This window comes from Hemitrygon akajei, chromosome 15, assembly GCF_048418815.1.
Source record: "Hemitrygon akajei chromosome 15, sHemAka1.3, whole genome shotgun sequence".
Classification (NCBI taxonomy): Eukaryota; Metazoa; Chordata; class Chondrichthyes; order Myliobatiformes; family Dasyatidae; genus Hemitrygon; species Hemitrygon akajei.
Genome location: NC_133138.1, coordinates 79905632 through 79918676, shown reverse-complemented (window position 1 = coordinate 79918676; position 13045 = coordinate 79905632). Strand labels below are relative to the sequence as shown.

The window sequence follows — 13045 nt, the reverse complement described above, 5'->3', positions numbered from 1 at the left end:
TAAATCATTCTGAAAACACTTTCTTAACAGCAATCACTATGGCCTGTACCAGTGAATCAGAAATATTCCTGTTGCCCAGGGAATCTACAAACATTCCTTATGTACCATCTCTCCAGCTAGATACTTACCTGGGCTAACCCAGCACATCAACCCTCACTGGAGCTCTACACAGGAAGAAATGTAAAGATTACTATGTTGTGCTCTGCTTATTAATCATTTCCCTGACTCATTAAATTCTCCCTGTCGGAACTCAACCTCTAGATCTTCGCGCTCTCCTTTCAGAATTTTCCGTTGATTAGTAAATTCCCCAACCCTGACATCAGGGAAGTAATTTACCATGCTGGAATCATGTGGCCAGAGTCAGCAATGGCTGTCTGCTCCCTTAATGATAGAATCCCAATGAATATTGCTTTCTTGATGTTTCTCCTTTTCTTCTGCACAATTGTTGCATATATCTTGTGGAGGTTTTGACTCTGGCTGCACCTCCCAGGATAATGCTTTAACTTATCCCAAAGTTAGCAGACCTCAAGAATCTCCTAATCGACCTGCCTGCTCTGACTAGTCTGTCTGTCTGTCTGTCTGTCTGGTGTTCACCCAGTCCCTCTCTGCCTGCACACTCTTGAGCTGTAAGGTACCTATGTCTGTGAATGTGATCTCCTTGAGATATTCAGACTCGAGCATGGGCTGTATGGATGTCAACTTTTGCAAAGTGTCAAAGGCACAGTGTTGGTCCTCCTTTAAGATGTATTGAACAAGGTGTTGAAGTATAGGGTTTTAACTTTCTCCTAAGCTCCAGAAGAATATTGCACTTATTGCAACCAGAGTTATTCCTGCTGAAATATTCAGAATGCATGTGAGTCTCTTCTAGCCCAATTCTGAAAGGGAAGTGGAGGACCGAGAATACTTCAGGGAGAAGAGGTTCAGTCAGTTTGACAGAGATCATATATAAAGATCTGCAGACAGGTCAGAGATGAGGAGAAGGGATACTGGAAAGAAAGTAGAGAAATACCTGACAAGGTACCTATTATGGTTTGTAACTCTAAAACATCAAACTAATCTAAAAAAAAATAACGAGGGAGCCTGAGAGGTGCATGTAAACTTCATTATTGCTTTTAACGAAGCACACACTTATGATGTGGTGGCATGATGACGTATGCTGCTCACATACTTTTACATATAACTCATAATGAATTATTTAAACGAATACTGCTTAATTAAACAATATTACATATTAAAATATACATATATCTCAACTTACGTACATGTATACTATATAACAGAACTTGCTATAGAGATACCCACAGCATGGTAAATTTTAATTTGTTCTATTAATGCCGAAAGATCTAAAAGTTGTGGAGGATTTCTTACTCTTGTGGGATATTGCCCTTTTCTGACAAGGGGAGTTACTGCTTGGCAGGTGAAATTTGTGCTGTGAAACAATCTTAAGTTCCAGGGCCTTCTCCATGGTGGTGTAGGAGCTGACACTGGGACTGCAGAAAGTGGTTCTGACAGCTCTCGACCCCTTTTATCTGGACATGTTGGCATCCTGACAGATCCATCCTTCTTTGCTACTGGCACCACTGGCATTGCCTATGGGCTCCACTCAACCTAGGAAATTATTCCTTGGCTACCTTATCAAGGGTGGTACATTGAACCAGACGGGCTTTGCAAAACTTTTGGTGTGCAAAAAAATGGTGTGGCCATTTCATTTAGCATTATTTTACCCTTGATATGTTTGAGTTTTCTAATGCCATCCTTGAACAGTGCTGTGGCATAAGGCAGTACCTTTCTTAATTTAGTTGACTCTATTTTCATGGATATGACATGGAAATGGTGGATAGATCCCCAATCAGGTTGTTTCTCATCCAATCATGTCACCACAATGCTGGCCCTCTTGTTTTTTTTTTACCACAGACAAGCCCTATGTGTTTTGTTGGTTGTATTTCACTGTCACAACTGGCATTCCTACAGGAGATATTTTCTTCAGTATAAGTTCTTAGTTAAATATTTGCAGGGTTCACTTCAGAATATTTGAAATACCTTCAAACTCATTTTGTGGAATTACTGAAACAGCCAACCCAGGGTCCAATTACATTTTAATTAATTTGCAGTTCACCTCTGGTGTAAGCCATATTTTTTATCTCTTTTTTAGTTTTCACACTGTAAATATTAAGGCAACTTCGTCCTGTGTCACTCTTATCAGTATCAGATATTTCATCAACAATGTGCAGATTAGTGCTCTTTTAGAAATTGCAACTTGACTTTTTATCTTGTTATCTTCTTCTCTTATGCAGTGCATTTATTTTTGTCTGCCCAACACGTTCTTTTGCATGTGTCCTACTTCGTTGCATTTTCTGCAAGTTGTGCATTTTTGCCCTTTCCCAACAGTAACACAATTTGTTTGGCCAGCCCAGCTTCTGTATAGACATTATAATTTTATTCATGCTCACTTCCATTCCTGAGGGCAACTCACTTGTGTCTGTCTGCTGTTTCCATTGATACAGCTATTTTAGCTGCTCTTTTAAATGTAAGTTGTGCTTCAGTTAGGAGCTACTTTTGAGTGCTTTCTTGTAAGATTCCACAAACTAAATAATCTCTCATTACAACATTAAACCCATCACTGAACTGACAATGCTCAAACAAACTTTTCAATTCACTATGTAAGTGGAAATGGATCCCCTTCCTTTTAATTCTGCTTATGAAACCTAAAGCATTCTGCAATTAACAATAATTTATATTCTAAATGTTCCTGCATTAGTTTCACAATATCAGCAAAGCTCTCTTGTGCAATCGATCATGTCTATCTTTATAAGGTAGCCAACCATTTCTGCTTTTTTAAATTTAAAATTTTTGTCACACTGTACTCACAGTTTATGAACCCATGCATGTCCATTTTCTGCCTTACTTTTAGCTCTACTGTCTTCTCCTTTTGCGAAGAAGAAAAGAAGTGCTGCGAATTTTGAACATCTTGGTGTGCTCCTACAGGTAGGTAGTCATCTCAGGTTTGTTTAAAATTTCCTCATCGTTGTTGTTATGTTTTATAACTCAAAAACATAAAACTAGTCAAAAGAGAAAACAAGCAATCCCAGGAGATTCGGGTAAACTGTGTTTTTACTTTTAGAAAGGCACGAATTAATGACATGGCGGTGTGATAACATATGCTGTTCATGTACTTTTACATATAACCCATAATGAATTATTTAAGCAATCAAAGAATGCTTAATCAAACTATGTATTTACAATATTACCTAAATATTACTGCAATGTTAAATACACTACAGTATCACCTTGTGAAAATTCATGTTGACCATTTAATCCTAGTGAATGATACTTTATAGAACAGCAAAGAGCTCTACTTGGCACAAGTTGTTTCTGAAGTAAGTCTACTGTTCAAGGGGAGTCAATATGCAATATTTCTAGTGAAAGTCAAGGTGAGGCAGCACTAAATTTAGTACATGATTAAATTCCAACAATATCTTTTGAATTTGCAGCATCAACACATGTAACACCATTAAAGTGCATTGTAAAACGTTGTAGGAAACTATTAGACTTGCATAAATGTGAACTCATTTTATATTTTGTAGGTAGTGTGACGCTATTACAGCTCAGGGCATCAGAGTTCAGATTTCTAGTCCTACACCATCTCTAAGAAGTCTGTTTATCCACCACTTGGAATGCATTGATTTTTTTTTCTGGGTGCTCCGGTTTCCTCCCACAGTCCAAAGGCGTACAGGTTTGTAAGTTAATTGGTCATTGTAAATTGTCCTGTGATTAGACTAGGGCATTGCTGGGTGGTGCAGCTCAAAGAGCTTATTCTGCACTGTATCTCAATAAATAAATAATAGAAAGACAATGCAGTGTAGCTTAACTATAGCTACATTAAGGTTGGTCCTGCCTATGTATGAACTACGTATGCAATGTTCTTGGAACATTTCTCTAGAAATTCTGGAGATTGCAAAGCATCCATGAATAAACTGCACTGACTACTTGAGTCTTCAGGAGCATACTGACATGATAAGCAGCAGTAAAATATTTCATCTTTTACCTTTGTGGCTCAGAGGCTTGGCAAATCTTCAATGGGTGATGTACAACGCTAACATGTGTCCTCTGAGTGGAAGTAATAATTTCATCCAACCTTGGAATAGAATCTCTGCTCCAGATTTGAGGAGAAATTTCAACATGAAACAGAAAATATCTAAGGTTTTCTTTTTCTTAGTAGATATTTTCAATGTACAATTATTGTGACTTGACCTTGCAGACAGGTTTAATACCTCACTGCTGATATACTCAAGTTCAAATTTGATTCTGCACCAGACACCTATGCACATTTACTACCTCAACTTGCTGGATTCTTCAAGGTACATCTCTGCACAATAAAGCATTTCCATTGAGTACAGATTACCATTTGAATTAATAACTAAAACAACTGAATTTGCATAATTGAAAGCCCTTCTTGCAGTATTATTCTTTCATATCACAGTTAAATGCCATTACACCTGAAAACACTTGTTTGCCAGAAGCTCTTTACACATAGAAATCAAAAATTAACAATTTGATGTGATAATTATTCATTTAATAAAGTAGTAATTAAATATTTTTATTGTTTTAATATGAATAAATCTGAATTAATTTATTTCAGTCCAAGCACATCTGATGAAATAAATAAATGGACGAAAGAAAACTTCTTGTGTAATCGATTTAAAACCAGCAAATAGCAAACCTGAGCAACCAAATTACCCAAATAATATTTTATTGATCTTAATTTTAATACCGATTTCATTTTTCAAATTGACATTAATTTTAATTATTTTGAAAATATATTAATTTAAGTATCACTATTATGGTAAAATTACTCAAATATTAATGATACTGAAAACATTCCTGAGAGATACTTGCATCATATTGCAAATCTGTGTAAAATAATTTGTTGGAGATACTAATGTTGTCTTGTGAATTCGGAATATTTACCTGGTACGTCGCTCCTGAGCTGCTTATTCTTCTCTGGTGGTACTGAATTCCTGTCAATCAGAAGTGCATGAGTTGACATCTCCTAAAATAAGTGGCAGAGAATTTGAAATAAGTGTGAGATCATACTTGGACAACATTACCACCATAACAAGCAGACTTAAAATATATTTCAAATAAAAGTACTTGAGGTCTAGGAAAATAAAACAAAACTATAAAAGGTCCCTTTCTTCCTTTCTCTTGGGCTAAATTTCCCAAACTTCTCTCCCCTGCATTCTTGGTCAAGGTAACCTGCCATTGATTTAAATGATACTTGTGCCAAGTTAAATCAATTTATGATATATTATATGTTCAACGTGATATTTTAAATGTTCTTTTCAATCATAGCTATCCTAATTGTACAGTAGCTGTAAATGTTAGATGCTTGAATGGAAATTATGTTGTCTTATGTGACAACATGAGCGAAGGTGAAGAACCATAATTGCATGACTCAGTGGGTTAAAAATGCACAATACATCTGTCTCTTAGTGTCTCGAAGGTGATAAGATACAGACCAAATTTTGACTAGTAGGCAGGTTCTGGCAACAGTTTTGAAATTTCAGGCCATTTCCTATCCGCCTGCTAACAACACTGTGATTACGAATGCCATCTGATTTTTACTAAGAGGATATGGATATGATATGAAAGCTCAAGAGCACGACCAGCCTGACTGGATGATTATAACCATCTTTCCTCTTCCTCTTCTTGAGATTCTCACAATGAGAGCAAGGCATAAAATTATGTTACTATAAATCGAACTCAAGGTAGTACATCATTAGTATACCCCTATATTTATTTAATGAGTAATTTTCAACAACTTTCTTTTAGAAAACAGGGGTTCAGAAATTATCACACATGCTAGATGGCAGTTAGTGAAAACATTAACTAGTAAAGCTCCTTTATAAGGTATACACTGTGAGTACAAATTACCATATGTAGCTGAATTGATATCTAATCACTACATCTATTATTGAGCAATTTATTCACTTACATGATCCTTAATTGTTCCGAGGTGGACTGAAATATGGAAAGACATTGACTTGTATGGAGCCACATTTCAGAAATAGAGTTCATACATCACTATGATTACTTCTAGCACTTACAGCACAAAGATAAATTTGGATGGATTGTTCTATTCCTATTGAATAGATCAAGGATTCCTAGGAAAAGAATGAAGCTCTGATTTCATTATCATCCAGGGATTTGGGGGAAGAAAGGAAATGCTGGAGAAGAGAAATTGAGGTGTGTGGGATCATTAGTAATCATTGAAGTTAAAGTTAATAAGATTGAATCTCTAAAGCAGTGGGGTAAGGTGATTAGCCTGAGCCTAGGGCTCAGGTGTCGGTGGAGTGGAGTGGTGAAGGATTTAGGCAATTCAGTTGGTTCTATTGATGAGCTGCCCCAACCTAAGGGCACAGATTTTATTGATTGGAGTTGGAGGGTCAGATTTGTTGTAATGGTAGTGAAGATAGATTACCGGTAGTTTTCAAGAGGAATTGGATAAATGTTTAAAGGAGAAAAGGAATTGCCAAAACAAAGGGAAATCACGACGAAAGGGAACTTCAAAGACTGCAGATTCATTGGGTTTATCAACTTTTCTTCTGTTCTGTCATATCCCTTGCTACAAAAAAAAATGCTAATAATTTTATAAACACGTTCAAATAAACATAATGCACTATTACAATAATGCTTACATATTTATCACTCAGGTAGAGAAATAAGCAGAAAAATCAATTTACCTTCCCTAGCTCAGACTGTTGCACAGACCCCACTATCCAAACTTGTGCTATAACTTCCAGTTCCAATACTTTAAAAGTTTTCCAAATAATTGTGATATCCATGGCAAAGTAACTTTTGCACAGGATAAAGGTAGAGCCGTAGATGTAGTGTATATGGATTTCAGCAAGGCATTTGATAAGGTACCCCATGCAAGGCTTATTGAGAAATTAAGGAGGCATGGGATCCAAGGGGACATTCCTTTGTAGATCCAGAACTGGCTTGCCCACAGAAGGCAAAGAGTGGTTGTAGACGGGTCATATTCTGCATGGAGGTCAGTCACCAGTGTACCTCAGAGATCTGTTCTACTCTTCATGATTTTTATAAATGACCTGGATGAGGAAGTGGAGGGATGGGTTAGTAAGTTGGCTGATGATGCAAAGGTTGGAGGTGTTGTGGATAGTGTGGAGGGCTGTCAGAGGTTACAGCGGGACATTGATAGGATGCAAAACTGGGCTGAGAAGTGGCAGATGGAGTTCAACTCAGTTAAGTGTGAGGTGGTTCATTTTAGGAGGTCAAATATGATGGCAATATAATATAATGGTAAGGCTCTTGGCAGTGTGAAGGATCAGAGGGATCTTGGGATCTGAGTCCATAGGGCACTCAAAGCTGCTGCGCAGGTTGACTCTGTGGTTAAGAAGGCATACGGTGCATTAGCCTTCATCAATCATGGGATTGAGTTTAAGAGCCGAGAGGTAATGTTGCAGCTATATAGGACCCTGGTCAGACCCCACTTAGAGTACTGTGCTCACTTCTGGTCGTCTCACTACAGGAAGGATGTGGAAAACATAGAAAGGATGCAGAGGAGATTTACAAGGATGTTGCCTGGATTGGGGAGCATGCCTTATGAGAACAGGTGGAGTTAACTTGGCCTTTTCTCCTTGGAGCAACAGAGGATGAGAGGTGACCTGATGGAGGTGTACAAGATAATGAGAGGCATTGATCGTGTGGATAGTCACAGGCTTTTTCCCAGGACTGGCATGGCTAGCACGAGAGAGCACAGTTTTAAGGTGCTTGGAAGTAGGTACAGAGGAGATGTCAGGGGTAAGTTTTTTACTCAGAGAGTGGTGAGTGCATGGAATGGGCTGCCGGTGACGGCAATGGAGGCAGACTTGATAGGGTCTTTTAAGAGACGCCTGGGCAGGTACATGGAGCTTAGGAAAGTAGAGGGCTATGGGTAACCCTTGGTGATTTCTAAGGTAAGAACATGTTTGGCACAGCTTTGTGGGCTGAATGGCCTGTAGGTTTTCTATGTTTCTATGACTCCTATTTGACCTTGCCAAGAAACACTGTCCTGTGTTAGAACCAGACATTTGTCCATGACATTTGCAGCAATATAGTCATAGCAAAATGAAGTCAAAGTACAAGGTTTGAGTGGGACATTAGTAAGTTTGCACATGTTTTAGTAAGTGCAGAAATATTGTTTGAGTCATCATGCTGACTCAATTGAAACAAATTGTGAGTAAACTCTCAAAGGAAATCAATGCTCTTAGGATGAGCAGGCAGAAACTGGGTCATTTCAGTAGTGCAATCTTCAGGATGCCTCTAACCCTTTTTATCATTCTCTCTCACGCTCAGACAAGGGAGCTGCTGTTCACGGGATAAGAGGTTCAGAGATTCTGAACAATTGTTTGAGTAAGTATTTCTTTAATGCAGTTGATGGAAAGCTGAAATGAAAATCAAAACAGAATTAATTTTTAGATCAAAGACCCAAGTTCTAACAAAGGATCAAGTTAACACTGTGTCTCATTCCCCAGATGCTGCCTGACTTACTACATTTTCCAATATTTTCTGTTCTTGTGCTCTGATTAAAGCTGTATTACTGTGTCTCACACTGGAAAACCTTACTAGTCCACTTTGAGGGCACCATCTTCAAATGCTCCTGAGTTTTTCCCCTGACTTGAAGAAGGAACTGTTTTTTTTATTTAAACAGGTATCGCATTCAGTGCATCTCCTTTCTTAACTGGCGGTGACCATGTTTGCAATAGTAGATACTCCTCTACCTCATTAGCATATTCCTTGAACCTGAGGCTATGCATGCTTGATGTTCAAAGAGAGTATGGTCATTAACTGATTTGCAAGGTCAGGTATGGTAAAAAGAAAAAGATCTGTATAAGCAATTAGTCTTTGACTTGGATTTAACTTTTCTGGAATTAACTGAATGGAAGCCTAAGCACTGTTTAGTCTAAGGAAAGAATAGATTAAATAAGGCAGTTACTCTTGATGGACAACCTTCAGATTGATGGAAGAAGCCCCCAGCTGTGAGAACTGAATTCCATGAGTTGTTTAAGGTACAGTACGTCAGCCCATGGTACTCAGTTCTGCAGCTTGGAAGCATCTCAACGTCATGAAACAGTCGTTCTTTGAGAATAAACTATGCGTACAAATTGGGTAAGCAAGTAGTCAGAATATTTTATTATAACATATTAAGAGAAACATCAATGTGCAACTAATTTGCAATATACAAAAAAATAATACAAGTGTTTATTTACAGATTAAAAGCTTTATTTTCCAACTTCACATGTTCTTCTCTTATAAAATATCAAAGTTCAAAATTCAAGTTCAAAGTACAATTATTATCAAAGTATGCATACATTATACAACCTTGAGATTTGTCTTCTTCCAGGCAGCTACAAAGCAAAGAAACCCAAAAGAACCTGTTTTAAAAAAGGACCGTCAAACACCCAACGTGCACTGCGAGAGAAAAACAATCATGCAAACAATAAAAGTAAGTAAATAGCATTCAGATCTGGTGTTTTGCAAAAGATACAAAGCCAGACATCACTGTAGCCAGAGCAGGCCACAGCACAATATTTGTGCTTGAGCAGTTAAGGAGTCCAAGCAGTAACTGAACTTAATATTTTTTCTCACTTTATCACAACGGATTCATTAATCTTATGGAACTGTAGACATAATGACCAACTTAGAAGGTAATTTCATAGGTTGAGAGAACTAGTTCATATTCCTGGTAAATGGTTTCTAAATTATTTCACATAGTTCATTATGTTCAACTGTCAGAATTCTACTTTTTAAAAACGGATTTTAGATGATGATTTACTTCTATGGAATTCCTGCAGACAGCACAGAGTACATGGCTTTTTGCTTCTTAGTCTTGTTCCATTTTAGTCAGATATTTAATGTAAGCAGATGTTGAGCCTTTCCAGTTCCAAGCTACATTATCTTGAATACTTAATCATCCAAATGTTACTTTGATATATTAAAAACAAATCTCTGTAATATTTTCATATAGGGGTAAAATACTCTGCCTTAATGCCCTTTAATACATTTTTATTCTTTTATATTTGTGATAATTAAGAAGCTTTCTTTCTGAAATAAAATGTAAATTAAAAAAAAAAGATGAGTTCTGTTTTATTCTGGAGTGGATGTTTTAAATTAGTTACTGTGACAAAATTGGTGAGCTCTTCCTTTTTAAAATCATGTCCTCCTGCATATGGTCAGCAGAATGTGATGGGACACCACTAGTACTGGACAACTGATAACCTTTGTAGCTTACTTGCTTCTGCTGGGTAACTTGCTAAATATCTAGGAAATGGATTTCCAAAAGTCCTGTTTTTAAGACTCACGTTTTAGCCAACACATTTGGAATAATACTGGAATCTTCTAAATGCTGCTTGGTTAAAAAAAACAATGCATGAGTTCAATTACAGTAAAAGAATATTTAATTAATCCCGAGCTTCAAGTATATTTTAAAACTAACCATATCAAATGAAAAGAATAAAGTATGAGTGCAAATGCCATGTACTAGTAAAGAAAAGCAATCTGTCAGTGCTGACTGACTATATATATATATATATATCCCTTGGTTTCCTTGGCTGCATAAGTCTAGGGAAGACAACCCCTGGCCCCAGCAAACTCGTGAGATTCAGGCGCTCTCCCACTCCAAACCCCTGTTTGTGTAATTTGCTGTGCAATTTGCCACAAAGTAACAGACAGTACAGCCACCTGCAATTAAAAGATTATATTTATGAATCTTAATTTGAATAAAGGGTTAGTAAAGAAAAGAACAAAAAAAAGAAAAGGGCCCATTTTACTGAAACAGCTAAGTGTGCACAAATTGGAGCTGTAAGTTTCTCCATGGTCCCCGATCATCAATCAATTTTGCCTCTGGCCTCGTCGAATCACGGTCTCACTCTGGGTCGAATCCGAATACCTCTTCTCTCCTGCATCTTCCCTCTTCACCTCCTCTCGAACCAAAGCCCCTAGCCCAACCTGAGTGTCCCTCACCAGAGAAACCTTCCCTTAATCCGACCATCCCAAATGGATGGCAGACATTTCTCCTCATTTCTTATCTTCAACAATAACCCAAACAAGCTGAAAGCAGAACAGACTGTTCTTACAGAACTGCTAAATGAAATACATACAGCATAACAGTAAAAATATGAACTAGGGCATTACATGTATTAGACATTGCACTGGTTAATTCAAGAATGATTACTTGTCTACATTTAAGATATTTATCAAAAGTGCTGTGATTGTAGGGCCCTTAGCATTGTCAATGATCCCTCCACTCCATCCAAGAATCTCCTTGACCCCACCGATTGACGAGTTAGGCACTTTATGTTGTACTTACTGCTATCCTATGTTTTTCCTGCTTCTACATTGTATCCCTGTCATAATGTATTACCGTGTTTTTTTTTCCGTAAAAGATTTAATTTGTGCAAATAGCAGTCTGGGAAAGGACTGCAGCCTGGCCTTTGCAGACTGTGGTCTTGACCAAGTGAGTTTCAGTGTCAGTGAGACATATAACTGTGAGGTTTTCGAGAATCTGTGGTTTCAAAATTTTGCCATGTCTCTTTGCACCCATGAGCTTTTTTCGTGCAGACAGGAAAATAGCCTGAAAAGAATCTTGTGAATGCCAAAACTCAAGAGCATGATTTAATTTTCTCCATACAAAGTTTCAATTATTATCAAAGTATGTATGCAGTATACAACCCTGAGATTTGTCTTCCCACAGGCAGCCATGAAACAACAAAAAACCATGGGATTTGTTCAAAGAATGTGCAAAAAGAACATATGGCAAAAAAAAAGACACACACAGAATATTAAGCATCAAACTGCAGAGTCTTTGAAACAGTTTAAGAATGTTCAGCTTAGTTTAGTTCAGTGTTATTTAGTACTGAGTCATTCGCTGACTACAGGCCACGGAGCTAGTCCGCGCCGATCAAAATCGCTCAAAATAGCAATAAGAAAAGGCTTAAACAGAAACCAGAAAGACACTTGATATGAGCTACAGAGTGTTTTAAAAATGAGTCCAATCCACAACCTTGCCCAAGACATAAAAATCCTGCACCTTCTTCCGGCCTCTGCAAGAGGGAGGGGAAGGTTGATCACACGCAGGCAGATGGTGATGAACACCCCCTCACCTTCCGCTCTCATCCTCATTGGGACTTCAATCTTGCTCGATGCTTTAATTGGCGAGATTGTCAAGTAATGAAGCTGATCATAGGTTTGCGCTCCACCGTTAGCCCATATACCCCATTCTCAAATGAGCCAGATTCCCAACACATAACCTGCAAGTCTGTTGGAGTCATTCACTGTATCTGGTAAGACACAGATTGGGGGGCCACTTTGCTGAGAACTTCCGCTCCATCTGCAATAAGCAGGACTTCCTGGTGGCCCACCATTTCAGTTCCACTTCCCATTCCCTTTCTGACATGCTGGTCTTCCTCTACTGGCATGACACGGCTACTCTCAGGTTGGAAGAGCAACACTTTATATTCTGTCCAGGTAGCTTCCAACCTGATGGCATGAACATCGATTTCTCCAGCTTCTGGTAATTTCTCCTTCTCCCTCTGGTGCCTCTCCTGCTTCTCTTTCTCTCATGGTCCAATCTCCTATCAGATTTCTTCTTCAACCCTTTACCATTTTCACTGATCACCTCTTAGCTTCTCACCATTTCCCCTCTCCCACCCACCCTCCTTCCTCCTCACCTGGCTTCAGCTATCACCTGCCAGTGTGTATTCCTTCCACCCCACCTTCTCTTTCTGGCTTCCCACTCCCTTTCCAGTCCTGATGAAATGTCTCAGCCTGAAACATCAACCGATAATTCCACTCCATGATGCTGCTTGACCTGCTGAGTTCCTCCAGTCTTTAGGTGTGTTAATAGAATTGGTTACAATGTCAATTAATCATTTGAAGACGTTCTTGTAATTAAGTGGAACCATTAAAACACCCAACAAAGTAAGTGAGCAATTTAATATAAATGGCTTTGACTTTTATCAATTAATGATATTCAGTTTAGATT

General features: G+C 38.1%; 1 long non-coding RNA gene across 1 annotated transcript; it reads left to right on the top strand.

Annotated features, from left to right (window-relative positions):
- The first annotated feature begins 2913 nt into the window (after positions 1–2913).
- Positions 2914–10050, top strand: LOC140739617 (uncharacterized). Its single transcript, XR_012101692.1, has 3 exons — positions 2914–2985; positions 8359–8415; positions 9407–10050. It is a non-coding gene; the product is annotated as an uncharacterized lncRNA (long non-coding RNA).
- The last annotated feature ends 2995 nt before the right edge of the window (positions 10051–13045 follow it).